Below are 26,623 nucleotides of genomic sequence, written 5' to 3' on the forward strand. Positions count from 1 at the left end.
AGAACACGTGTTTACTTGGAAAAAATTCTACATGCTATCTTTTTCTTTTTCTTTTTTTTTTTTCCCCCTAATTATTCAGCTTCTCTTCACAGGAGCCCTAGACCACAGCAATGCATATATATAATATACAGCACTCCCATACATCCACCACAAAACCTTTTCCCTTCCACAGTGCTACTCTTACACCCTATTCACATCATATTTACTTAACGTGATGTACAGAGTCTGAGACTCTAGCTTTCTAACAAGGTGACATCTGTGCTTACATTATGGTGCATACTTTAGGATACACAGTTTTTTACATTCTTAGTTATCCTATGTTTTACATTATGGTTTACATTATCAGTCTGTTATCTCCTATATGTTATGGTGTAATATTACATGTTTTATATCCATCCTTGTGTACTCTCAAGAAACTCCTCTCTTACGCCCCATTTACCTTGGTTCCACACATTTAATGTCCATTTTCCCTTCCACCTTGGTGCCCACAGTGACAGCCAACCTCCGTTTCCCGAGGAGCCACTTCCAGAGATAGATGGAATAGTGTTCAGGGCCTAACTTGCTCAACTACCCCAATGCCCTGGGAGCCCCCCTTTCTCTCAAGGGATACAGTTCCCTCTATTTGATGGCATTAGGCCTCCCCAGGATGTGGGTCCACCCCCACTCTCACTACTTGGGTTTCTACCCCATGGTGTCACCCACTCTGGCAGAATGAGCATTTAGACATTCCCCAGGAGCCCGTCCTGCATCAGACCCTCCCCTCCGAGCATTCTAAACAGGTAACCCTCTTTATTATATTTTGATATGATTTTCTCGGCATTTTACTCTCCACCAACACCTGACCCTCTCCTGTGTTTGTATGCTACCCCTCCCTCCCCCCACTTTTGGGCGATGTTACCCATCCGTCCCTCCCCAGCCACCCTCAAACCCGCAAAGCCCCAACCAAAGGCAACCCCTTGCTCCCCTTTTATCTCTTCTTTGTGTTCATACTTACCACCATCTCGTCTTAAATTCCACACCTGCAGACATCGGCTCACATCCTTCCTCCACCCTCCGATTTCCTGTAAGCCTATCGTTCAGTCTCTTGCTATCTAGGGCAGCTTGGTTATTTCATATCATTGAGGTCATGTAGTATTTGTCCTTCAATGTCTGGGTTGCTTCACTCAACATAAGGTTCTCAAGATTCATCCATGTTATCACATGTGTTTGTAGTGTGTTTGTTCTTACAGCCGAGTAGTATTCCATTGTGTGTATATACCACATTTTATTGATCCACTCATCTGTTGATGGGCATTTGGGTTGATTCCAACTTTTGGCAATAGTGAACAATTCTGCTATGAACATTGGTGTACATATATCGGTTTGTGTCCTTGTTTTCAGTTCTGCTGGATATATACCCAGCAGTGGTATTGCTGGGTCATATGGCAAATCTATGGCTAGTTTTTTGAGAAACCGCCATACTGTCCTCCAGAATGGTTGGATCCTTCTGCATTCCCACCAGCAGTAGATGAGTGTTCCCCTTCCTTCACATCCTCTCCAGCACTTGTATTCTGTTTTTTTCATAGCTGCCAATCTTATGGGTGTAAGATGGTATCTCATTGTAGTTTTGATTTTCATTTCCCTGATAGCTAGAGATTTGGAACATTTTTTCATGTGCTTTTTTGCCATTTGTATTTCTTCTTCAGAGAAGTGTCTATTTAAGTCTTTTTCCCATTTTTTTAAATCGGTTGTTTATCTTTTCATTTTCAAGATATAGGAGTTCTTTATATATGCAAGTTATAAGTTTCTTATCAGATATATGATTGCCAATTATTTTCTCCCACTGTGTGGGCTCCGTTTTTACTTTCTTGACAAACTCCTTTGAGATGCAGAAGGCTTTAATTTTGACGAAGTCCCATTTATCTATTAGTTCTTTTGCTGCTCGTGCTTTTGGTAAGATATTCATAAATCCATTTCCTATTACAAGGTCCTGTAGATGTTTCCCTACACAGCTTTCTAAGGTTTTTATGGCCTTGGCTCTTATATTTCGGTCTTTGATCCATCTTGAGTTGATCTTTGTAGAAGGTGTGAGATGGTAATCCTCTTTCATTCTTCTACATATGGCTATCCAGTTCCCCAGGCACCATTTGTTGAATAGGCCACTCTCTCCCAGTTGAGAGGGTTTGGTGGCTTTATCGAATATTATGTGGCTGTATATGTGAGGTTCTATATCAGAGCTTTCAATTCGATTCCATTGGTCTATGTGTCTCTCCTTATGCCAATACCATGCTGTTTTCACCACCGTAGCTTTGTAGTATGTTTTGAAGTCAGGTAGTGTGATTCCTCCAATTTCGTTTTTCTTTTTCAGTATGTCTTTGGCTATTCGGGGTCTCTTTCCTTTCCAAATAAATTTCATAGTTAGTTTTTCTAGTTCCTTAAAGAAGGCTGCGGTGATTTTTATTGGGATTGCAATGAATGTGTAGATCAGTTTTGGTAGGATAGACATCTTTATAATGTTCAGTCTTCCTATCCATGAACAAGGAATAGTCTACCATTTATTCAGGTCTTCTTTGATTTCCTTGAACAATCTTGTATAGTTCTCGGTGTATAAGTTCTTTACCTCTTTAGTTAAATTTATTCCTAAGTATTTGATTTTTTTATTTACTATTGTGAATGGTATTTGTTTCTTGATTTCCTCCTGATCTTGCTCATTATTGGTGTACAGAAATGCTACTGATTTTTGCGCATTGATCTTATAACCTGCGACTTTACTAAACTCATTTATGAGTTCTAGAATCTTCGTTGTAGATCTCTCAGGGTTTTCTATGTATAGGATCATGTCATCTGCAAATAATGAAATTTTGACTTCTTCCTTTCCAATTTGAATGCCTTTTATTTCTGGTTCTTGCCTCAGTGCTCGAGCAAGTACTTCTAAGACAATGTTAAATAGGAGCGGAGACAGTGGGCATCCTTGTCTTGTTCCTGAGTTTAGAGGGAAGGAGTCTAGGATTTCTCCATTGTAAACAATATTGGCTTTAGGTTTTTCATATATACTCTTTATCATGTTCAAAAAATTTCCTTGTATTCCAATCTTTTGGAGTGTTTTTATCAAGAAAGGGTGCTGTATTTTGTCAAATGCTTTTTCTGCATCAATAGATATAATCATGTGATTTTTTTTCCTTCAATCTGTTTATATGGTGTATTACGTTGATTGATTTTCTTATGTTGAACCATCCTTGCATACCTGGGATGAATCCCACTTGGTCGTGGTGTATAATACGTTTAATGTGTTGTTGAATACTATTAGCAAGTATTTTGTTAAGTATTTTTGCATCTAGGTTCATTAGAGAAATTGGTCTGTAATTTTCCTTTCTTGTGATGTCTTTGTTTGGCTTTGGTACTAGGGTAATGTTGGCATCATAGAAGGAGTTGGGTAATGTTCTTTCTGTTTCGATTTTTTGGAATAGTTTCAGCAGGATTGGTGTCAGTTCTTTCTGGAATGCTTTGTAAAATTCACCTGTGAAGCCATCTGGCCCTGGGCTCTTCTTTGTTGGGAGATTTTTAATAACTGATTCTATCTCTCTGCTTGTGATTGGTTTGTTAAGATCATCAATTTTTTCTTTTGTCCATATGGGCTGCTTATGTGTTTCTAGGAATTTGTCCATTTCCTCTAGATTGTCATTTTTGTTGGAATATAGTTTTTCAAAATATCCTCTTATGATAGTCTTTATTTCTGTGGGGTCAGTGGTGATATTGCCTTTCTCATTTCTTATTTTGTGTATTTGCATCTTCTCTCTTTTTTTCTTTGTTAGTGTCGCTAAAGGTTTGTCAATTTTGTTAATCTTCTCAAAAAACCAGCTCTTGGTCTTGTTTATTTGTTCAAGTGCTTTCTTATTTTCTATTTCATTTAGTTCTGCTCTTATCTTTGTTATTGCCTTCCTTCTTCTTCCTGTTGGGTTACTTTGTTGTTGTTTTTCTAATTCCTTCAAATGTGCAGTTAGTTCTTCAATTTTTGCTCTTTCTTCTTTTTTGATATATGAATTTATGGCTATAAACTTCCCTCTCAGTACTGCTTTTGCTGCATCCCATAAATTTTGGTATGTTTTGTTATCATTATCATTTGTTTCAAGGTAGTCATTGATTTCTTTTGAGATTTCCTCTTTGACCCACTGTTTTTCTAAGAGTGTGCTGTTTAATTTCCAAATCATGCTCTTGCCTAAATTGAATAGCTTATTTTTCTTCACAGAAAAAAATGAAAGATGTGAAATTTAATAGAAAGTTTGTAGCTGATTGAAATTTGATAAGTTTGTTCAAGAAAAGTATGATTTTTCCTAGGATGGGATGGCTGGTTTTCGTAAAATCAGAATCGAAGTATGTTATTGTGAACTAATTGCAGCATTCATGAGTAAGAATGACAACACTGTACTAAATGCTACTTATTTTGACCAATAGCAAGAGAAATTACTGGATTTTATTTACCACAAGAGTAAGTCAACTTTGTATTTTACAGTCCACACCATGGCTTACAAATGCATGATTTAGCTTCAGAAATTTCAAAACAAACATGAACACTTTTCAAATGGTCCATAAATGTTTTCAGGAATTTTTAACTTGTTACATTTCTATGTAGATGAAGCACTGAAAAATGCAGAGTCTGTATCTTGGCATGACCCAAATGCATTGCTGGCTCAGGAACTCTGCCAGTTCAAACAAGTCCAAAGGAAGGAAAGCACATAATGAATGTTAGTTCTGTGTTCACTTCACACAAACTCAGAGAAGTCAAACGGTCAAAGCTTAAGATCAATTCTGTGATATTAGTGGGAAAAAAAGTGGAGAAAGAAGCCATGCTATAGGCAATAGTCTTAATGATAAAAACACACAGCAATTAAAGACAGAGAATCAAAAGCCAGACTCTGTTAACTCTTACAATGAAATAATATTTCTCTGGGCATGTAAACCACAACATACTTTGAAAATGTGGTTGACAACTCAACTATGATTTACAAATAATCATCAAGTAGAAAAATATTAATTGTCATTCCTCACTAGTCCCCAGAATAGGAGCATCAAAGAAACATTTGCAAAGAAAACAAGTCACCTGTCTTTCTTATCTCAAGCTAGAACAGCATAATGCTACTCTTCAGATTTAAAAAGTGAACCAAACTCATCAAAAATTCTCATCTCATCCTAGAATATGAAGTCACAGAAGCTAACAAGCTACATCACCAGGATAGGTCTCATGTTGTTTTCATAGTGGGTGAAATGGGTGTGTGGATCCATTCATACTCCCATTTAGTCTCTTGATAATCATTGTCGAATGGCCTGCACAGATTGTAAGTGTCACACACAGACATACAGACTGTGAAAGACCCCTACAGATCACTACAGCACACACGTACAAATCTAAGTAGTTAAATAAAGGGCCAGGGCTCTTTCTGTATGTATTAGTTTGGGTAAAATGCACTCCTATTTCAGTGATTTGAATCTCTCAGATGATGAATCCTAACAGAAGAAAATGGTACATATTTTTCCAGACTAAGTTTAGGATGTACCAAAAAACAAGATAATAAAACACTTGACCCAGTCTGAATGAATGAATGAATGAATGAATGAATGAATATTGGTGTTATCTTTCCCTCTCTCACTCCTCTGCTTTTAAACTAGCAGTCCCATTCCTGGGCCCAGATAACACTGATTCCCACATGGAGACACCAAATGAAAGCCTTACCACATCCACTAACTGCACCTTTATCAGGCTAAGCTCCCATCATGCCTGCTCTGTGCAACTCCCTCCTATCATCCTATCAGCAGATCCTGCCCTCAACTTGGTCAGGTAATGGTGCCCAGGATTTCAGTCAAGCAAAGAGTGGTCTAATTTTTACTGTGAGAACATTTTGGGGACATAAATCATTAGTGAGTTGCTCACCCCCATGCCTGACTAACATCTACAGTCAGCTAAGAATGTCCTCGGCAATGAAAGCTATCTCATCCAATCAGTGGAAGGCCTTTCAATGAGAAGTGGTTCCAGCAGTCAGTGAGAGAATTCCCATTTCTACTTCAGACAGACATCTTCTCCTAGGGAAATAGTCCATCAAGAACGTTCATCAAAGTTCTAGGCTTGCAACCTGCTCTACAGAATTTAAACCTGTACATCACTGCAGTCACATGAGATAATTTTATAATATCTCATATTTACAGATATCTCCTGTCAGTTGTTTCCCTCGAGAATCTGACAGAGTTGAAATTAGATTGTTATTTTAAAAACTTGATTGCTATAGATTTAGGATGTTAAATTTAACCCCCTATAAACATAAAACAAACATTTGAAAAATATACACAGAAAGAAAGAAGGAACTAAAAACTTTACTGCAAAAAAATCAAATCAATATAAAAGTAGGCAATAAAGGAAGAATTGAGAGATATGAAAGATTTAAGACTTACTCAATTATATGGTATACCTATATTATATTTCAAAGAAGGTTTAAGAAATCATTCCCTCCCATGAATTGTCATTGCTATGTCCACCTCTCAAACACCAATACCATGCTGAATATGAGGAACACAGAGCACATAGATGGTTGGCATAAAGAATAAAGTGTGAAAGACTTGCTTTCCATTGTTATGGAACTCCTACACACTATATATTTAAAGGAAAGAAAGGGAAATAATGAGATCTCTAGTTTTTGGAAGGTGTAAACTATTCCAAAGAAACTGAGAATAACAGTAAAAAGAAATAAAACATATGAATTGTCTTTCCCTCAGCAATTTTAAATGGTAATAATATTCCTTATGCTTTAAGCAACAGAATACTTTTATGTAAAACCATGACATCACTTTAGTTGTGACATTATTTCAACTCCAAACATGAAGGATTACAGAAAACAAATTGGATATTTTCAATGTCAACATTATCAACACTTTCAAAGCCATATATTATTATTGGTTTCAAACTAGAAATGTGGAAACCTCTGGAGTGTTCTAGGCTTTAATTTCTGATAAGATAAACATAGCTAGATACAACCCACATAAACACCAAGCCCTTTGGGATCTTGAACATTTTTGTTAAAAGTGTAGTGAGTTATTGAGACCAAAAAGTAAGAGGAAACCACTGAGTATGATCCATAGACCTTACAAGGAGCCATTGTTATGGAACTCCAAGTCCCTATATAAGTCCTATGATCTCAGATATGTGGTCCACTATCCCAGACTGCTCTTTTTGGTGACCTGTTTCACAAAGACTGTTCTTGGCTTGTTTATTTCTCATTCTTGTGGATTATTAGTTTATTTTGTCTGTTTATTATATATTTTTTCTTTTTGTCCTTATTTTTTCCAAGATTTTCTTTCCTTTATTCTTTTTTTTTTAGTTTTTTTATTTTATTATTATTTTTAAATATTACATTCAAAAAATATGAGGTCCCATTCAACCCCACCGCCCCCACCCCCCACTCCCCCCACAGCAACACTGTCTCTCATCATCATGACACATCCATTGCACCTGGTAAGTACATCTCTGAGCATCACTGCACCCATAGTCAATGGTCCACATCATAGCCCACACTCTCCCACGTTCCATCCAGTGTGCCCTGGGGGGATCTACAATGTCCCGTAATTGACCATGAAGCACCACCCAGGATAACTCCATGTCCCGAAAACGCCTCCCCATCTCATCTCTTCCTCCCATTCCCCACACCCAGCAGCCACCATGGCCACCCTTCCCATACCCATGCCACATTTTGTCTGTGGACATTGGATTGGTTGTGTCCATTGCACATCTCTGTCAAGTGGGGGCTTAGATTCCACATGGATACTGGATGCACTCCTCCTGCTTTCAGTTGTAGACACTCTAGGCTCCATGGTGTGGTGGTTGACCTTCTTCAACTCCATGTTAGCTGTGTGTGTAAGTCCAATAAATCAGAATGTAGGAGCTGAAGTCTGTTGAGGCTCTGGGCCTGGGTATCTTTTCTTTATTCTTTATATCCAAATATAATCAAGTCATTTGAAATCATTGGGAATGAGAGAAAACTATCTTATTATGGAGTATGCTAGTAGAGGAAAACTCTTTGAACACCTTGTGGCTCAATGTCCTCTGTAAGAACAAGAAATCTGAAAGAAATTTGATCAAGCAGTATCTGCTTGGCAGTATTGCCAACAAAATTGCATTGTGCAAAATATTTTAATCAACATTTCTCCGAAGAGGAAATGGCCAAAAACAACATGAAAGAAACGTCCTCTAACTCGCTATTAGTGAAATGCAATACAAAACAATAATGAAATACCATCTCACACTGCATAGAATGGATATTTTAAAAGTAAGAGAAAATGATAAGTGCTGGAAAGGATGTGGAGAAATGGGAACACTTCTTCACTATGGGTGGGATTGTAAAATGGTACAGTCTCTGTGGAAGACAGTTTGGCAGTTCCTCAGGAAGCATATGATCCAGCCTTTCCTCTACTAAGAATATGTCCAGAAGAAATGAAAACTGTGACACAAACAGACATCTCCACAGCAATGTTCACAGTGGCATTATTCATAATTGCCAAAAGGTGGAAACAACCCAAGTGTCCATCAACCAATGATTGGATAAACAAAACATGATATAGACATATGATGGAATACTATGCTGCAGTAAGAAGAAATGAAATTTGGACACATATATAACTTGGTTGAATCTTGAAGACATTATGCTAAGTGAAGAAAGCCAGATCCATAAGGACAAATATTGCATCATCTCATTAATATAAAGTAAGTACAAAGAATAAATGCATGGAGGCAAAACTTAGAGTACAGGTTATTAGTAGATAAGAGGAAAGCTGAGGAGGACTATTGATACTTAATGTATGTAGAAGTTTTAATTAACTGGACTATGAAAGTGTGTAAATGGATAAAGTTGATGGTAACGCATTATAGTGAGTAGCAGCTGGTTTATAAATGGGATTGTGGCTGAAAAGGGCAGTCTAGGGATCTAAATGTTAATTGAATGAAAGCTAGAGAATAATTTGAGAACTGAATGGCACAGTGAACCCAAATGGTTATAATAGTTTTTTGATGGTACAGATGCAGGATTGTCCTTCTGTGAGCTAGAGCAATATATGTCAATATTGCAGGATGGTGGGAATGTGGAGAAGCATGGGAAAATACAATTGGTGTGACCTATGGACAGTGATTAACAACAGTACTGTAATAGTCTTGAATCAATGCCAAAGATGTACTGTGCTGATAATGGGAGGTATGGAAAAGATGTGCCAAATGTATGTTATGGACCAGGGCCTGTGGTAATAATCTGTAACAAGTGTTCCACCATGGTGTGGAGTGTGGATGAGGGGGAGCTGAGTGGGAATTCTATACATGTGCCTGATTTTTTTGTTGTTTCACAACTTCTGTAATAAAAATAGGTTTAAAAAATAATAGGGTGGGTTGGGGATAAAATACACCAAATGTAAGTTATGGCCTAATATTTTTATGATATTCTTTCAAATTTTGTTACAAATGTTTCACAATGCAAGGTGTTGTTTCCTCTCTTTCTACCATCTTGGCACCTGTGGAGGCCTGCTGGGAACAGGACTTCTAAAACGGCAAATATGTCTGGAAGGCTGTGGTCCAAAGCCACTTTTGCTGGCTATAAGCGGGGGCTTCAGAACCAGAGGGAGCACACAGCCCTTCTTAAAATTGAAGGTGTTTATGCCCGAGATGAATCTGAATTCTATTTGGGCAAGAGATGTGCTTATGTGTACAAAGCAAAAAACAACACAGTGACTCCTGGTGGCAAACCTAACAAAACCAGAGTAATCTGTGGAAAGGTCACTCGTGCTCATGGAAATAGTGGTATGGTTTGTGCTAAGTTCCAAAGCAACTTCCAGCAAAGGCCATTGGACACCGAATCCATGTGATGCTGTACCACTCAAGGATTTAAAATTATTGAAAAGTAAATAAATAAAATTATTTATTTTTTTTGTTGTAAAAAAAAAAAAGGTGTTGTTTCTGGGGTGTTGTGTGGAATCCCTGTATGATGTTATGCATGTTTGTTTTGTAAGTTCACAACTTTTACTATACATGTATTGTTTATCCATGTTCATGTATGAATGACATAATTCAATATAATTTTTTAAAATGGTAAAAAGGCAGAAAGGCAGAAAATCCCAGTTCTCCAGCTTAAAGGAAATGAAGTCTATGAGTAATAGTCAAGTCTTCAAATGATAAGTCAGTTTTTAATTTTGATGAAGACAACCTTACAGATATGATATAGATATTATCTGTGAATCCCACATTTGTGTCATATAAAATAAATTTTTGCCTAGCCAAAGTCACACAAACTTTTCCTATATTTTCTCCTGATAATTGTATAGTTCTTCTTTTTTAAAATATTTTTACTTTTTTCTTTTTTTAAAGACCTTTTTTTGTTTCTCTCCCCTCTACTCCCCTTTCCTCTTTGAGTCCATTTGCTGTGTGTTCTTCTGTGTCTGCTTGCATTCTTGACATGTGGGACTAGGAAACTGTGTCACTTTTTTGTTGCATCATCTTGCTGTGTCAGCTCTCCGTGTGTGTCACTACTCCTAGGTGAGCTGTTGTTGTTTTTTGTTTTTTTTTTTTTTGCATGGGGTGGCTTTCCTTGTGGGATGCACAGGAGACACCCCTGCATGGCATGGCACTGCTTGTACATGGCAGCACTGCACATGGACCAGATCACCACATGGGTCAAGAGGCCATGGGTTTGAACCCTGAACCTTCCATATGGTAGGCAGATGCTCTAGCAGTTGAGCCACAACTGTTTCCTTAGTTCTACTTCTCACACACAATTTTTTTTTCCAATTATGTGTTGATTTTTTGCATGATGAGCCATAGGGGTCTACGTTCATTTTACTATTTTTGCTTCATTTATTAATGTCATATAGGGATGCATATATGCATGTGTATATGTATATATGTATTTTTTCATGGATATCAAGGATGGATGTTGCATAGGGTGCCATCCATAGGGACCTACATTTTAATTCACTGAACTCCAGGACCTGTGGAAGACTCATGACCTGTGTAACTCATAAAAAAAAAAAAAAAGTAAAAATCTTAGACATTTGTTAGAGAACACTATATCATATAATGAGTGATCCCTCAGTAAATATGGGTTATGAACTTCAAGAATTGAAGCCCTGTGTGGCACCCCTCCTGGATTACCAGGACCCTCACAGTTATCATTGATAGTATCCATAAGATACAGCATAGAAGAGATAAGGGAATTACTCACTCATGAAAAAGCATGCTGAAGTCATGGCAACCTATCTGTTGCTGGGCTACAACAGGTGGAAGCAGGAGGTCTCCACCATTGCTCTGCAGTCAGAGCCCTCACCAATCAGAAACACAGCTGCAGTCCTTCCCCACATTATGTGAAACAACACAGTGTGCCTTCCAAGCCAATGCTGCAAAAATACAGTGAACTCACATTTCCTGCTTCTGATTCCATATCTAAAAACATAAAGGAATAAAGGAAGTTAAAGTGTCATGAGAAGGATAAGAATTCAGGGCGGAAGACCTGGAGCAAAGTCACCATTCCTGCCCACTCCATGCCAAGCAAGGAGCGAGAGAAGCCCGCCCCTGTCCTTCCAGGCAAAATGAATCATCAGCATTGGTTAACAGTGCAATACTCCTCTTCAGGAGAAGAGCAGCCTTAGCCAGGCCTTCATTCAGAAGAACAAAGAAAGTAAGAAATGCACCAGAGTCAGGATCTTCCAAAGCTTGTGCTTTACCCATGTAGCCTCAGGCCCTGCCCCACCTGCAGCAACAACTCCTGATGGCCTTGGTGCAGCCTATCCTGGCTGGGGCTGAAGAATGACATTGGGAGGGACCCCAGCCCAAGTCAGGCTCAGAGCTTTGCCCTATGGCCTCACATCTGTGTATATAAAGTACAGTTAGGATGGAGACCCTGATGGAACAAATTCCCTCCAAGCTGTTTCCAAGAGAAACTCCATGTGGGGCAACACCAAGTGATTAGGAAATAGCACAAAATTCCTTATGTTGTGAGGTCAGTCTCCCCTTCTGGCAACATCCAGGGTCAACAAGGGACCATGAAGCAGTTCATTAATTTTATATGACCTAAAGTATGCTTGGGATGTGCCAGCAGGAAGCAAGACAAATGGGGGAATAAATACCAGGGAGAGATTTTCTGGCCCTCCACTAGTCCAGCCATGCTCATGAAAATTGAAGTGGAAGAGGAAAGTCATGAGCTTCCTGGATCAGCAAGAAATGATGCAGGAGATCTGTGAGGTGCTTTATGCACTTGAGGGTGAGTGGGACCTGATCAAGTGTTACAGATTGCTGTGCATGTGGTGCAGGAGGTTATCCACAGGGTGCAAGTAAAACAGACACCTGGGATCCCTAGCACCTTTACAACTATTACTATGAAACTAAGAAAGGAATGTAGTTTAAAAGTGCTCCTAGGATTTGACTGGAAGTGTAGAGGTCTATGGGTCTTTACTGCCAGGTGGCCATTCTGCACATTGTCTGGGGGGACCTCCAGAGATTGGACTGAAATGTTTCCCCTGGGGTGCTGGTTTCTTGGCCTGTCCTTCTCCAAGTCTGGTAATAATGGCCAGGGGCCATCATATTGGCTCCCCCACACCACGTGGAAGCCTGTTAAAATAGAATCCTCTTTGTGAATTTTTTGGTAATTTTTTGCAGGACAAGAAGGTGCTGGGGTCCTCCTTAGTGGAACTCTACTGAGAACCTGCTATAGTATCTACATATCTCCACCCTGCCCTGAAAAATATCTCCCACTCTTGTGTGACACATAAACAGAGATCAGTTTACTTTTCACATAAAGGCAATATAAAGCAGGGAGGAAAAATATTAATTAATGTAACTTGGCAGCTTACTGCTTCAGTCTCCCACTCCCAGGTTAAGTAGGAACAAAGGAAACCAGCTTAAGCCAGTCTTATAGCTGGAAAAAAGATGCACAAGAAATAGCTAAGTCAATACCAATTCAACACTAAATTCCATTTCTTATGTGGCAAAAGGAGCAGGTGAAAGCCAAAAAGGTTGGAATGTGATGGGGGGAACTGTTAATCTTAAACTGGAGGACATACACTGGAAAGTTAGACTTCTCAGATAGGCTGTAACCTCTGAAGTATCCAATCTATGGAAAAACAGAGGAAAGGTTTTCATGCTAGGTTTAGGGGTATAAATTGTGTCATTTTCCTTTGTTTTGGGTACCAGCCACATTTTCTGATTATGCACCCATTCTTTTAAGATTGACAATAAATTATTTTCTTCTCCACAATTGGGTGATCCATATTTTCTTCCAGAAAAAGATTTCTTTCTTACAACTTTGGGGGTTCATCTGGGATTCTGAAGCTTCAGAGAGTGGACCCCAGGGAGAATGATAGGGAAGTGCATCCCAATGTTTAAGGTGTCTTAGACTCCACCAGTGGAGGCCTCACCTCTGACAGCCAAGAGACCCAAGAACAGATGCTTAGATCTGCTGATTATGGATGAGAAAAAGGGAAGGAAAATCTGCCTCTCATTGACCAGGTAACTCCATGCATGGACCAAGGTAAGAATAAGTGCTATTAAGTGTGACCTTGGTGGTCAGAAATTCTGATGAGTCTGAAGTTGATTGTGTATGCATGAGATGCATGACATACTGTGTAAAGTGAGTGTGGAGTCCCAATTCATGTTTTCCTTCTACTATGAGGGAAAGGACAGGAGATAGATGAAGTGAAAGATTCGAGAGAAAGAGACCCAGACAAAATTCAGTATGGGAAATAGAAGCAGTCAGTCGACTGGGAAAAAGGGGAAGGGGTATCTGTAGGATCCCCCAGAGATATTCCTCTGGGTAGTCCAATAGGGAGGATGTAAAACATTGGAATGATAGTGATCAGACCATGGGGAAAGACAAGAAGAAAATTATTAAATACTGCTGTTGTATCTAGACCAAGGGAAGTACTTCAGGGCCCAAAGTATTCTGGCCAAAATACGGGACAGATGAAGATTGGCTTTGTGCTGACTTGTACTGTGTGTTAATGGGAAAACACCCTACTCCAAAAAAAATTCTGAGTATGTCATGTGCTGGTTAAAGGAAAGGGGACCACTCTCTATCTTATGAAAGCTGAAAATCTAAATCCCAAGGCTAAGCTTGTAGAAACTAAGGTTGCAGAAACAAAAGCAGCAGACACTAAAGCCTGGGACCCCTTGTTGAATCTCTTTCCTTCTTATGTTCCCCCTCCCCTCCTGGGATGAAGGCCAGTAGACTTGGAGGGCTCCAGAGAACAGATTCTAAACCCTGAGGAACTGGAGAATCAAGTGGGGCAACAGCCCCACTGGTTACAACCTACCAAAATGTGAAGAAAGAATTTGAGCAGTGTAAGAAAGAAAATTTTCTATTCTCCAGAGCACCTGAGGAAAAGAGTTGGTGAAAGAGCAAAACTCCATTGAGCCTTTGTATCCACTGAGAGAAGTGCCAAAGGGGCCAGAGGAAATTGGCTATGTAAATGCCCCACTGACAAGTACTAATGTAAAGAATTTCAAAAGTAGATGAAATCACTAATGAAAGATCCAGAGGGGCTGGCTGAATAAGTACATCAATTCCTAGGTTCTAATTTATATACCTGGCCTGAACTTATGTCCATACTGAATATTCTCTCTATAGAAGAAGAAAGAAGAATGGTGTGGAAGGCAGGTATGAAGGAGTAGGAAAGGCAGCATCTGCCCAAACAGGGGGTAATGGCAGCAGAACAGAAGTTCCCAAACACAGACCCTAATTGGAATAATAATGACCTATAGGACAAAGCACAGATGAAAGATCTTAGAGACCTCATTATACAAGGGATCAAATTGGCTATACCCAAATCTCAAAACTTGAATAAAGCCATTGAAGTAGCCCAAGAGAAGGACAAAAATCCCTCTGCTTACCTGCAGTGATTGAGGGACCAAGTAAGGAAATATGCAGGGATGGACCCTGATGATCCTGTGGCTCAGGGAATGTAAAAGTCAGCTACATGAATGGGCCTTGGCCTAATATTCAGAAGAAGATTCAGAAAATAGGAAGATGGATGAGTAAGCCATTGAAAGAGTTATTGAGAGTCCCAGAGAGTATCTGTAAAGAGAGAGAAGGAAAAGCAGAAGCAGAAAGCAAAAGTTATGATAAGCACCATCAACCAAAATGTCAAGAAAAGATTGGAGAGGAGTCAGGGGGAAACAGGCAAAGACAGATAAAGACGCAAAAGGAGTTTATTTAGATAAGGGGGAAAGGGAAATGCAAGTCTCAGCAGAGTTCTATCACTGTGGGAGGCCTGGTTATTTCAAAGAGTAATGCTTGAGTTCAAAGAAAGAATGTTGGGTAATCCCCTTCATCCATTTTAAGAATTAGGAGGGTCTGAAGCTGCTTACTTCAAAAGCCCACCAGGAGGTCTGAGTAAGTACACCAACATCATCTCTCCTGCAAAGGACCGTCTGAGTGGTGACAGAATCCTGCCAGAGCAGGCTGTTTGGGGCACCTACAAAGCAGGAGGTGTCTGGATGTTGATCTGGAGAGACTGTGACAGAATTAGTGCTTGCTCAAGGTAAAACTGCAGGTTTCTAACACTGAACTCAGAAGCTGTGGGAAGGTAAATCTCTTTCCCCTAAGAATTACTGGTCATGCGGCAGAGTTCCCAAGCCCTGTGTTCCCAAAATGCTCGAATCCCAACCCCGTGTTCCCTGAACTCCCACAACCCACATCTCACAGACCCATGAACCCCGAGTACACATTCTCCCCGGCCTCTGTTTCCTAAACTCAGCACTCCCAGATATCCGGCATTGTCTTAGCAATCCAGTCTTGGAGTAAGTCTGGGAGTGGGTGGGTTTAGGTGGGAGGTGCAGAGGGGCCCAAGGAGTGCAGGTTCAATTTTCTGTTCCCGCCTTTTATTGAGTTTGGAGGAGCATACCAGCTGATTTGGGGAGAGCCTAGGAAGAGAGGAGAGATGAATCTGCTGAGAGACCCTGATTTCCCTAAATGCTCTGGGATAGGAAACTTGGTATGGGAGAAGGTGGAGTCAGAAAATTAAATAGCCCCTCTGTAGCACACTTAAGGGACAAGGACATTAGGACTTCTTTGCAGGCTTCCTAGAGCACATTTAGGGTCCTGGCAAGAGTTGGTCACTCTCTCTCAAGAAATTAAGAGATGTTATTTTCTGAAGTGAGTTGGTTCACCACGGACCCATTTGAATCTCCTACAGGAGCCCTCACGCAGCCTTCCTACTGCCCCGGGAGAGAGGGAAGTGAGGAAGGGAGAAAGGGGGTAATTTGCCATCAGGGACAGGCAAATCAAAATCCTTTCATATTCAATAAAAAGACTGCTCTTATCTTTAAAAAAAATAGAAAATACGTTTGTGAGAGGATGTACAGGGAGAAGACTCATTCATTGCTGGTGGCAATATAAAATGATTCAGACCCTGTGGAAAACAGTTTGGAAGTTCCTCAGAAAGCTAACTAACATATGACCTGGCAATCCCAATGCTAGGTATATACCAAAAAGAATTAAAAGCAACAGCCCAAACTGATATTTAAACACTGGTGCTCATAGTGCCATTATTCACAGTTGCAAAAGGGTGGAAGAAGCTCATGTCCATCAATGAATGAATGAATAATAAAATATTATTGTATTAGTAAGGGTTCTCTAGGGAAACAGAATCAAAAAGGGATATTAGTCAATAGTAAGAGATTTATCAGAGTCTCTCACACAGCAGAGGGGCTGCACAAGTCCAAGTTCCACAGGCAGGTTGCAACCAGGGGCTCTGATGAAAGTCCAATGAAGGTTCTTGTTGAGTTCTGGGAGATGTTGGCTGTCCAAAGACAAGCTGGGAAATTCTCACTCAATGCTGGAATCACTTCCCCTTTTAAAGTATTCAACTGATTGGATAAAGCATCACTCATTTGCTGATTGCAATCTCCCTGATTGATGTAATTATAACCAGCTATCTGTGATTTACCACTGCAGTAAGTCAATGGTGACTAAAGTCATTAAATGCCCTTGTATTACAGTTAGACCTGTGCTGGCTTAACCAAACAACTAGGAAAAATTACCTCACATGTTGACACATTAGCCTAACCATCACAATTATATACACACAATGGAATATTTTCAAGCATTGAAAAAGAAATGGAGTTCTGATACATTCAACAACATGGATGAACCCATGGTAATATGTTGAGTGAAACAAGGTAGACTCATAATATTGTGTGACCTCAGTGATATGCAATAATTAACAGTCACAGATGCAAAATACTAAAGATAGATTACCAGGGACAAGGTGGTGATAGTTAATCCATACTTACTGCTTAAAATTTATGGAGTCTATACATATAAATCCTGCACCACTGCACATCCTAGCAGTTAATAAAATTGTATGCTCCCCATCCCAACAAATTCATGATTGGGGGTGTGAAAGATCATGCACCCCCAGTGTGTGCAACTCTTTGCATTGTCAGCAGCAGCAATACTGCCTTCCTGGTGGAGAAAAGGACATTACAGACTCATAAAAGACCTTCTATCTGTGGCTGAGACAGCACTACTCCAAAAGGAAATGTGTTGTATGTTCTTGGGCCTTGCTGGAAATGGGAAGAGTTATCAAGAGCTCTCAGGCCCTCTTGAGGCTAGAAAGCTCCATCTCATATTGGGTCCTGTGTAATCAGAACCCGTCCCCCAGGGAGTGCCCAATGACAGTATATCATTGGTAAATTCAGGACCATGCTTGCCATGGCCCCAGGAAATGTCACAGTTGCATTTATGGGTGGTGGAGATACCAGTGAATAATTATCCTGATGCAATACCAGACAAAGGCCTTGCCATCCCTGCACTGGCATCCTGAAAATACTGAAACTCAGTGCTGGTTCACTGATGGATCAGCCAAGCTGAAGACATCTGGCATTATATCTATATAGAATGGAACTGATAAGAGAAGACACCATTTTTGTCTCTGTTTATAATAAAGCATTCTGTCTTTTAATGACATGAAAGACAAGATGTAGTGGTAAGAACAGAAATAACTGTAGTAACCCCAATTTTAGCAGGAAAACATTCTGCAATCTTTTAAAACTAGGCATGAAATTAGCTGTAAAGTTTTGATATTTGCAAGTTCTGGGGTGATTTTTTAAAAATAATTAACAGCCAGGAGAGGGTTTCCAAATCTTGACCATCATAATGGCATTGCCTATGGTCCCATAGGACCACAGGTTTTGGAATCTATTAAATATTTGGTTATTAACCATACAATTATTGCAGTGCATTGTGACTGATACTCTCTACTGCACCATTAATGAGGGTTAATAGGAATGATCTGAACTTCTCATTGGCAAAGTGAAATACTATGTGCAAGACCCTCACAACCACTGATAAAGATTCTAATCACTGAAATGAACTGTTTCCTCTAAGGTCAGGAACAAAGCAACTCTCTTTTCCCATCATGTAGATGTTGAATCACTGACTCAGGAGAGCCATACAAGGAACTATATTCACTTACCAGAGAAGATTAAAAAATCAAGAAACTGCACACATTCTCCTACCCCCTAAACCTACAACATGTCCACTAATGATATCTATAACTCAGTCCCCAGATACCCAATCATTTGCCCAAACACTTTAAGTATTTATCTTTAACAAAACACAACTGATGCACACCACCTCCCCAATTGCTGAAAAAATGATTCCCCTGATTTTTTCTTTGAATACATTCTCCACCATAAATTTTCTGGAAATCCCTCAAGTGGTTTCATCCTCCTAATAAAGGCATTTCCCTCTAATTTCATGTTTTTCTGGTTGTATACATTTTTTACTTTATATTTAAAGAAGTTTTAGGTTACCTCCAAAATGTTAAATAAAAAATGGGGGATTCCCATATGCCCCAACCCCCTCTCACATTTTCCATTATGAATAACATCTTACATGAATATGACACATTTTTTAAAACTGATGAACAAATATCAATACAGTGCTACTAACCACGGTTAAGGGTTTTCATTATGGTTTACAATTTGCACTGTATAATTTTATAGGCTTTGAAAAAATGGATAATGGCCTGTATCCATCATTGTAATATCATGCAGAACAATTTCAATGTCCATTTATAATGTTCCATTTTTAAATACCCTTTGTTCCACCTGTTCTTACCCCTCCCCTCAGAATATCTGATAGTTATATCTCCATGTCAATGTTACAATTACTACAATAATAAGTCTAATTTGGTCCATGTTTGCATTCCTCCTTAGGTTTCTCATTCCTCAGTCCTGAGGATTTGGGAATGGTGATACTTGCCCTACTTCAGACTGAAAGGGGCTTAGACTGTATGGGAAAGATGGAAAGAATAGTTTTGCTTGCAGTTTTACTCTTTGCTTTTTGGAATGGGTGCTGTCCTTCATCATCATTTGTTCAGTCTTGGGCAAGTCTGATGAATTGGAGAGTAGGTGTTGGCTGCAACAGTGCTGAGATTCAGGGTTCAACTGGCATATGCACAACCTGAAGATTTAAGTCTGTGGCACCTACATTTAATGTATATAGTATTAATTATAGGTTCAAATACAAGGGGTAGAAGAATGTTCTGAGGGAAATGATAAATGACCCTTACTCTGTCATTTGGGGAAATATGTTATCAAATATTCCCAGGTAAGGCACGGTGATGGAATTCTGATTTCATGGGGTACATTCTGTGCCTTGCTTATACTATCCAGGTGTCTCTGGAGCCTTCAGGGGCACCCTAGTTTGAGGCTTTACCGTGGCACTTAGTGGGATCTACCTGACAAACCTCACCAATTCACTTTATCATACATAGATTCTCCTCAGATTGAGCATTGACTCACCACTCTCTACTCACTTTTCATCCCCTGATAACCTATATTCAAGACTCTAGATCTGGGAGTTTGCTCAATATCCTTAGCTTACATCAGTGGGCTAATGAAATATTTGTCCTTTAATGACTTACTTCACTCAACATTGTCTTCAAGATTCATCCATGTTGTCTCTTGTGGCAATACTTCATTCCTTTTTAGGGCAGAGTAATATTCCATTGTATGTATATACTACATTTTATTTATCCATTCATCCACTGATGAAAACTTGGGTTGCATCCATTTTCCAACAATTATGAATAATGCTGTGATGAACACTGTTGTGTGTATAGATTTGCATCCTTGCTTTCAATTCTTGTAGTAATGGGATTGGCAGATCATATGACAATTCTATAGTTAGCTTCCTGAGGAAGTGTAAACCTATCCTTCCCAGTAGCTGCAGCATTTCACAATCCCACTGGCAGTGGATGAGGGTTCCTATTCCTCCACATCATCTCTAACCCTTGTAGTTTTGTCTTGTTAATAGAAGTTAGGCTAATAGGTTTAAGATGATATCCCATTATAGTTTTTTATTTGCATTTCCCTAATAGTTGGTGTGGCTGTTTTGGATTATTTATGAATTCCAAAATGAGAGATTATGTTTGTAAACTGGTCTGTTCCTCTAGGTTTGAGAGCCCTTGGGTTATAACAGATTCAGATGAGATATCTGACTAAATTATGTTAAGATTAGTGATTTAATTCAGCCATATTAGAGTGGAACTCAGACACTGATAAAACAGACACACAAAAGTAGACACACAGGAGAAGAACACAGAGAAATAGGGATGGTGCCAAATCACAGAAGAGGCTCCAGGAAGAAAGATGAGCCAGATATTCCACACCTGACTTTTTGAAGAGACAGAGGAACTGACTCCAGAAAGAAAGGAGCCTTGGGGAGAGAGATGAGCTTTATGCCAGCCTACAGCTGAGATCAGAAGAAGCTGGGACTATGGAGCCTTAAGAAGAAGGAAGGCTGAACCCTCACAGACATTTCCCATCACCTAACTTCAATATGTGGCAAATGACTTTGGGTGAGAAAGTACCTCTGATGGTACCTTGAGTTGAACTCTTTAAGGCCCTGTGACTGTAATCTTCTACCCCCAATTAAATATCCTTTATAAAAGTTAAGAGATTTCTGGTACTTTGTTTCAGCACTCCTTTGGCAGACTAATGCAGCTGGTGATGTTGAGCACCTTTTCAAATGATTTTTAGCCATTTGTGTTTCTCTTTGGAAAAGGGTCCATTCAAATAACTTGCCCAATTTTTAAATGGGTTGTTTTTATTTTGGAGATGTATGATTTCTTTATGTATGCTGGATATTAAGCCCTTATCATATAAGTAGTTTCCAAATATTTTCTACAATTGAGAGGGCTGCCTTTTCACTTTCTTGACAAACTCCTTTGAAGCACCAAGGTTTTAATTTTCAGGAGACTTCATTTATCTATTTCTTCTTTCATTGCTCATCCTTTGGGTGTAAAGTTTATGAAACCATTACCTCTAATGAGATCTCATAGATGCATACCTACATTATCTTCTAGGATTTTTATGGTTTTGGCTGTTACATTAAGGTCTTTGATTCACCTTGAGTTAAAATTGTACAGGACATGAGATGATGGTCCTCTTTCATTCTTTAAGATAAAGACATCCAGTTCAGGCCCCGTTTATTGAGGAGACTATTCTGTCTCAGTTGAGTGGGTTTGGTGGTCTTGTCAAACATCTGTTGACTGTATATGTGTGAGTCTATATCAGGACTCTTAGTTTGGCTCCATTGGTCTATATGTCTATCCTTGTGACAGTATAATGCAGTTTTACCACTGTAGATTTGTACTATGTTCTAAAGTCAGGTAGTGTGATTCCTCCAATTTCAATTTCCTTTTTCAAATTATCTTATGCTATTTTGACCCCTTGCCCTTCCAAATAAATTTGAAAATTGGCTTTTACATTTCAGTAAAAATTTCTGTTGAAACTTTTATTGGGATTGTATTGGATTTGTTCATTTGTACAGGATAGACATCCTAATGATATTTAGTCTACCTATCAATGGACATGGAATATTCTTCCATGTATTTGAATCATCTTTAATTTCCATTAGCTATGTTGTGTAGTTTTCTGGGTACAAGCCCTTTACATACATAGTGAAGTTTATTCCTAGATATTTGATTCTTTTTGTTGCTATTGTAAATGGTAATTTATTTTGATTTCTCCCTCAGATTGCTTATTATTTTACATAATTGCTATTGATTTTTGTGTGTTCATCTTATATCCTACCACTTCATTGATCTGGTTTGTCAGATGTAGAAGTTTTGTTGTGAACTTTTGGGACTTTCTACAAATAGGATTTTATCATCTACAAATAGTGAAATTTTTATTTTTCCTTTCCAGTTTGGATTCCTTTTGTTTCTTTTTCTCACCTAAGTGCTCAAGTAAGCACTTGTAATACAATGTTAAACAAAAGCAGCAACTGTGTGCATTCTTGTCTTTTTCAGATCTTAAAGGGAAAGACTTTAGCATTTCATCATTGAGTATGATGTTAGCTATGGGTCTTTCACATATGCCTTTTATAATGTTGAGGAAGTATATTTCTAAGACTATCTTTTGAAGTATTTGTAATAAAAAATACATGCTAGGGGTGGCAGACTTGGCCTAGTGGTTAGGGCATCCGTCTACCATATGGGAGGTCTGCAGTTCAAACCCTGGGCCTCCTTGACCTGTGTGGAGCTGGCCCATGTGCGGTGCTGATGCACTCAAGGAGTGCCCTGCCACACAGGGGTGTCCCCCACATAGGGGAGCCCCACACACAAGGAGTGTGCCCCATAAGGAGAGCTGCCCAACACAAAAGAAAGTGCAGCCTGCCTAAGAATGATGTCACCCACATGGAGAGCTGACACACCAAGATGACACAACAAAAAGAGACACAGATTCCCATGCTGCTGACAACAACAGAAGCAGGCAAAGAAGATGCAGCAAATAGACACAGAGAACAGACAACCAGGGTGGGGGGGATGGGGAGAGAAATAAATAAATAAATAAATCTTTAAAAAATACATGCTATGTTTTGTCAGTTGCATTTTCTGCATCAATAGAGATAATTGCTTAATTTTTTTTTGATCTGTCAATGTGGTATATTATATTGATTTTCTTCTGTTGAGCCATCCTTGCATACATGAGATAAAACCCACTTGATCATGGAGTATAATTTGTTGTGTGGTTGGATATGATTAGTAAGGATATTTGGATATCTGATTATTTCTTCTATGTTGTGTGACTCCTCTTACATTTTAGTTTGTTCATTAGACTGGGACATGAATTCTGGTTTCTTAATATGGCTTAAAATTTTTTGCTGATATCTAGTCATCAGTTTATTATGAGGCTCTCATTCAGTTGGTTAGTTCCTCTTTCTAGTCTAGGATTTTATTTTTGTTTTGTTTTCTGTTATGATCCTCTTTATCACTCAGTCCCATTTTTTCCATACCCTTGTTATTACCCATTTCTTCAGAAAAAAAAATTTACTCCACAAAAAGGAAAGAAGAGACAAAAGAAATAAAATAAAAAAGCAAAAAGAACACAATAAATAAAAAATGTAAATAGTGAAATAGTAGATAGGAATATTTTAAAATGTGAATAATAGAAAGGAAAAACTGAAAATAAAATAATATAAATGCCCTAATATGTGAGAAAAGAAGACAAAACAGGGGAAGGCAGGAGGGAAGAATAGGAAAATATGACAGAATATTAGAAATGAAAGAATAATTAAAAAGGAGGGAAATAGAAATAAGAAAAAGGAGATGAAATAATAATAATATGAAAAGGGAAGAAAATAGCAGATAAAAAGGGAGGAAAATAAAAAGAGAAAGAGAAAAATTAAAAAAAAATAAGAGAAGTGGGAAGAAAAGAAAGGAATAACAAAAAACAGGAGATGAAGGAATGAAAATGAGGAAGCAGAGAAGAAGAAACAAATAGGTAAAACAAAGCATTTCAAAAGGAAACAAAAATTTGGTTCTCCCTTTCAGACCACCTGGCACTCAGATTGCCTATTCTGTGCAATTAGTCACCCCACAGAATATACCAGGCCTCCATCTCAGGCCACCAGAACCTCCCTACTCTACTCTTATCCAGCTGCTTTTACCTGCCAATCAATACACCCACAGCTAGCCTCTCTGCCAGAACCCAAATAAAGGAAAACGTTTAAAAACTTTATAGAAAAGGAAACAGGAGGAAAAAAAACACTTTTGGCTAATTTCCCCCAGCTCCCTCCATGTTCCATTGAGCTCTACCTACTCTAAGCTGGCTGGGCACAGACCCACCTGTATGATTGCTTGTCAACAGCTCCTGTGGTCCCTGAGAGCTAACTGTGTGTCTTCCCATCACCCAGGGCCAGATGTGTGAATCTCCATTCCTGCATAGATAACATTAATGTGGTTTCTCTACTGTGTGAGATATCTAATGTTCTTTAAGGTAAAAATATTGACTGCTTTCACACATGAGTGACATTCAGGAGGTTTCTCTACAGTGAGTTCCCTCATGTTTTTTAAAAAAGAGTGGTGAAAGAGGCCTTTCTCACACAGATGACATTTATGGGGTTTCTCACCAGTATGAGTTCTCTCATTTTATTTTGGGGAAGGAGATTGAACAAGGCTTTCACACAAAGATGACATTTATGGAGTTTTTCTCCAGTGTGACATTTCTCATAATATTTAAGGGAAGAGGATGCAGTGAAGACTTTCCCACAAAGAGGCATTCATACAATTTCTCTCCAGTGTGAGTTCTTTCATGTCACTGAAGTTTGGAAAGTTACAAAAAGCTTTCTCACATAGATGGCATTCATGGGTTTTTCTCACCAGTGTGAGTTCTCTCATGGTGTTTAAGTTTAGAATATCAACTGTAGCTTTTGCCACATACATAACATTCATGGGTTTTCTCTCCAATATGAGGTTTCTCATGTCATTTAAGGGAAGAGCAATGAGTGAAGCATTTTCCACATAGATGACATGCATAGAGTGTCTCACCAGTGTGAGTTCTCTCATGTTGTTTAAGTTAAGAATGTTGACTGAAAGCTTTGCTACATAGATGACAGTCTTGGGGTTTCTCTCCAATGTGAGTTTTCTCATGCTTCTTAAGGTGAGAATATTGACTGAAGCCTTTACCACATAGATGACATTCATGGAATTTCTCACCAGTGTGATTTCTCTCATGTCATTTAAGGGAAGAGCAATGAGTGAAGCATTTATCACATAGATGACATTTATCACAAGTTTGAGTTCTCTCATGTTGTTTAAATGTAAAAATTCATTGAAACCTTTGCCACATAGATGACATTCATGGGGTTTCTTTCCAGTGTGAGTCTTCAAATTGGTTAAGGGAAGAGCAATGAGCAAAATGTTTCCCACAAAGATGGCATAAGTAGTGTTTCTGAGCAGTATGAGTTCTTTCATGTTCTCTAAAATAAGAATAGTGACATTCATGAATCTGCTTATGCTGATTAAAAGCTGAATGGTCCCTGTGTACTTTTGCCATTGGACTGTTAAAACATGATTTCTTTGTCATGCAAATTAAAACATATTCAATCACTGTGGATCTGTCATGGTATCTTCTTGCAAATAATTGCATTTGAAGGAATTTCTTTTAATGTTAGCTCTCTGCTGTGGGGAATTAAATGGGAGACTGTAAAACTTTTGTCCATGTCCATTAATTTATTCATTTCCCTACATATAAATTCTAGACTAATTCTTCAGTGAAAGAATCCAGTTAAATAATTCCTTTGTCACATTCATAAATACATTATTCTTCTCCATACAGAGATAATCTTTATTATAGCCATCCAATTTCAGAGCTATCTGATAAATTTTGAACTTCATTTAAGATTATATATGTGAAACCTGTTTATACGATTCTTTTTTATATGTTCTCAGGATAAAATTTTTGGCTTAGGTTAATATTCCCTAAATTGAAACACAGATTTTTTGCTGGATTAGCATTTAATCCCCAAATTGATTACAATTAGGATATTTTACTGAATTCCTAATTTATTCATCTCCAGATATCTATGTGGAAACTAGAGTTCATACAATTAAGTTTACCAATGACATGATTTTAGAAATGTCTTTCATAAAGATAGGTGGGCTGATTATCATTTATATCATTTCCCATTTTTTAAAAACACTTTTTCTGCCTGTAATATTTGGAAAAAACACAATATCATGTTACAGTAAGATTAGGGGCATGAAAATGTTTGAAGTTTCCAAGTATCCCTCTCAGGATGTTTTCAATATTCAGAACTATCTGGAAAAGAATATCAAATTGAATACTTTAAACATAAAAAACATTATATCCATATATAATGGGCAAAATTTCATATGTGACTTTTTCTTTGAAACTGAACAAATGTATGTTAATACTACTAGATGTTAATATTAGACAAAAAACATGCTAATTGAAAGAAGCCAGATGCAAAATACTCTAAATTTTTATTCCATTTATCTAAAACGTAACTATAAATCAACTTATAAAGAAATAAGCTTACTCATTATGTAAGGCTGGGGAAGGATTGCTAAGCAGGATAGAGTTTTTTCTTTTTGGAGTAATGACATTGTTCTAAAATTTTTTGTGTTGATGAATGCACAACATTTTGATTATGCTAAAAGCCATTGATTATACCCTTTGGATAGATAGTATGGTAAATGAATATATCTCAATAAAACTGCTTAATAAATAAATAAGCAAAACCAGCCAGAAATAGCAGCTATGTACAACAGGTGAAGCATAAATTGAAAAGTGAAGAGTCTTCTTGTGTGTCTTGTT

At 38.4% G+C, this 26,623-nt stretch overlaps 1 long non-coding RNA gene across 1 annotated transcript in view; it reads right to left on the reverse strand.

The window, feature by feature from the left end:
- Positions 1-26,623, reverse strand: part of LOC139439207 (uncharacterized) — a 116,786-nt gene that overhangs the window by 14,066 nt on the left and 76,097 nt on the right. The gene's annotated exons all lie outside the window — the stretch shown is intronic.

Source organism: Dasypus novemcinctus, chromosome 6 (genome assembly GCF_030445035.2).
Source record: "Dasypus novemcinctus isolate mDasNov1 chromosome 6, mDasNov1.1.hap2, whole genome shotgun sequence".
Taxonomy (NCBI): domain Eukaryota; kingdom Metazoa; phylum Chordata; class Mammalia; order Cingulata; family Dasypodidae; genus Dasypus; species Dasypus novemcinctus.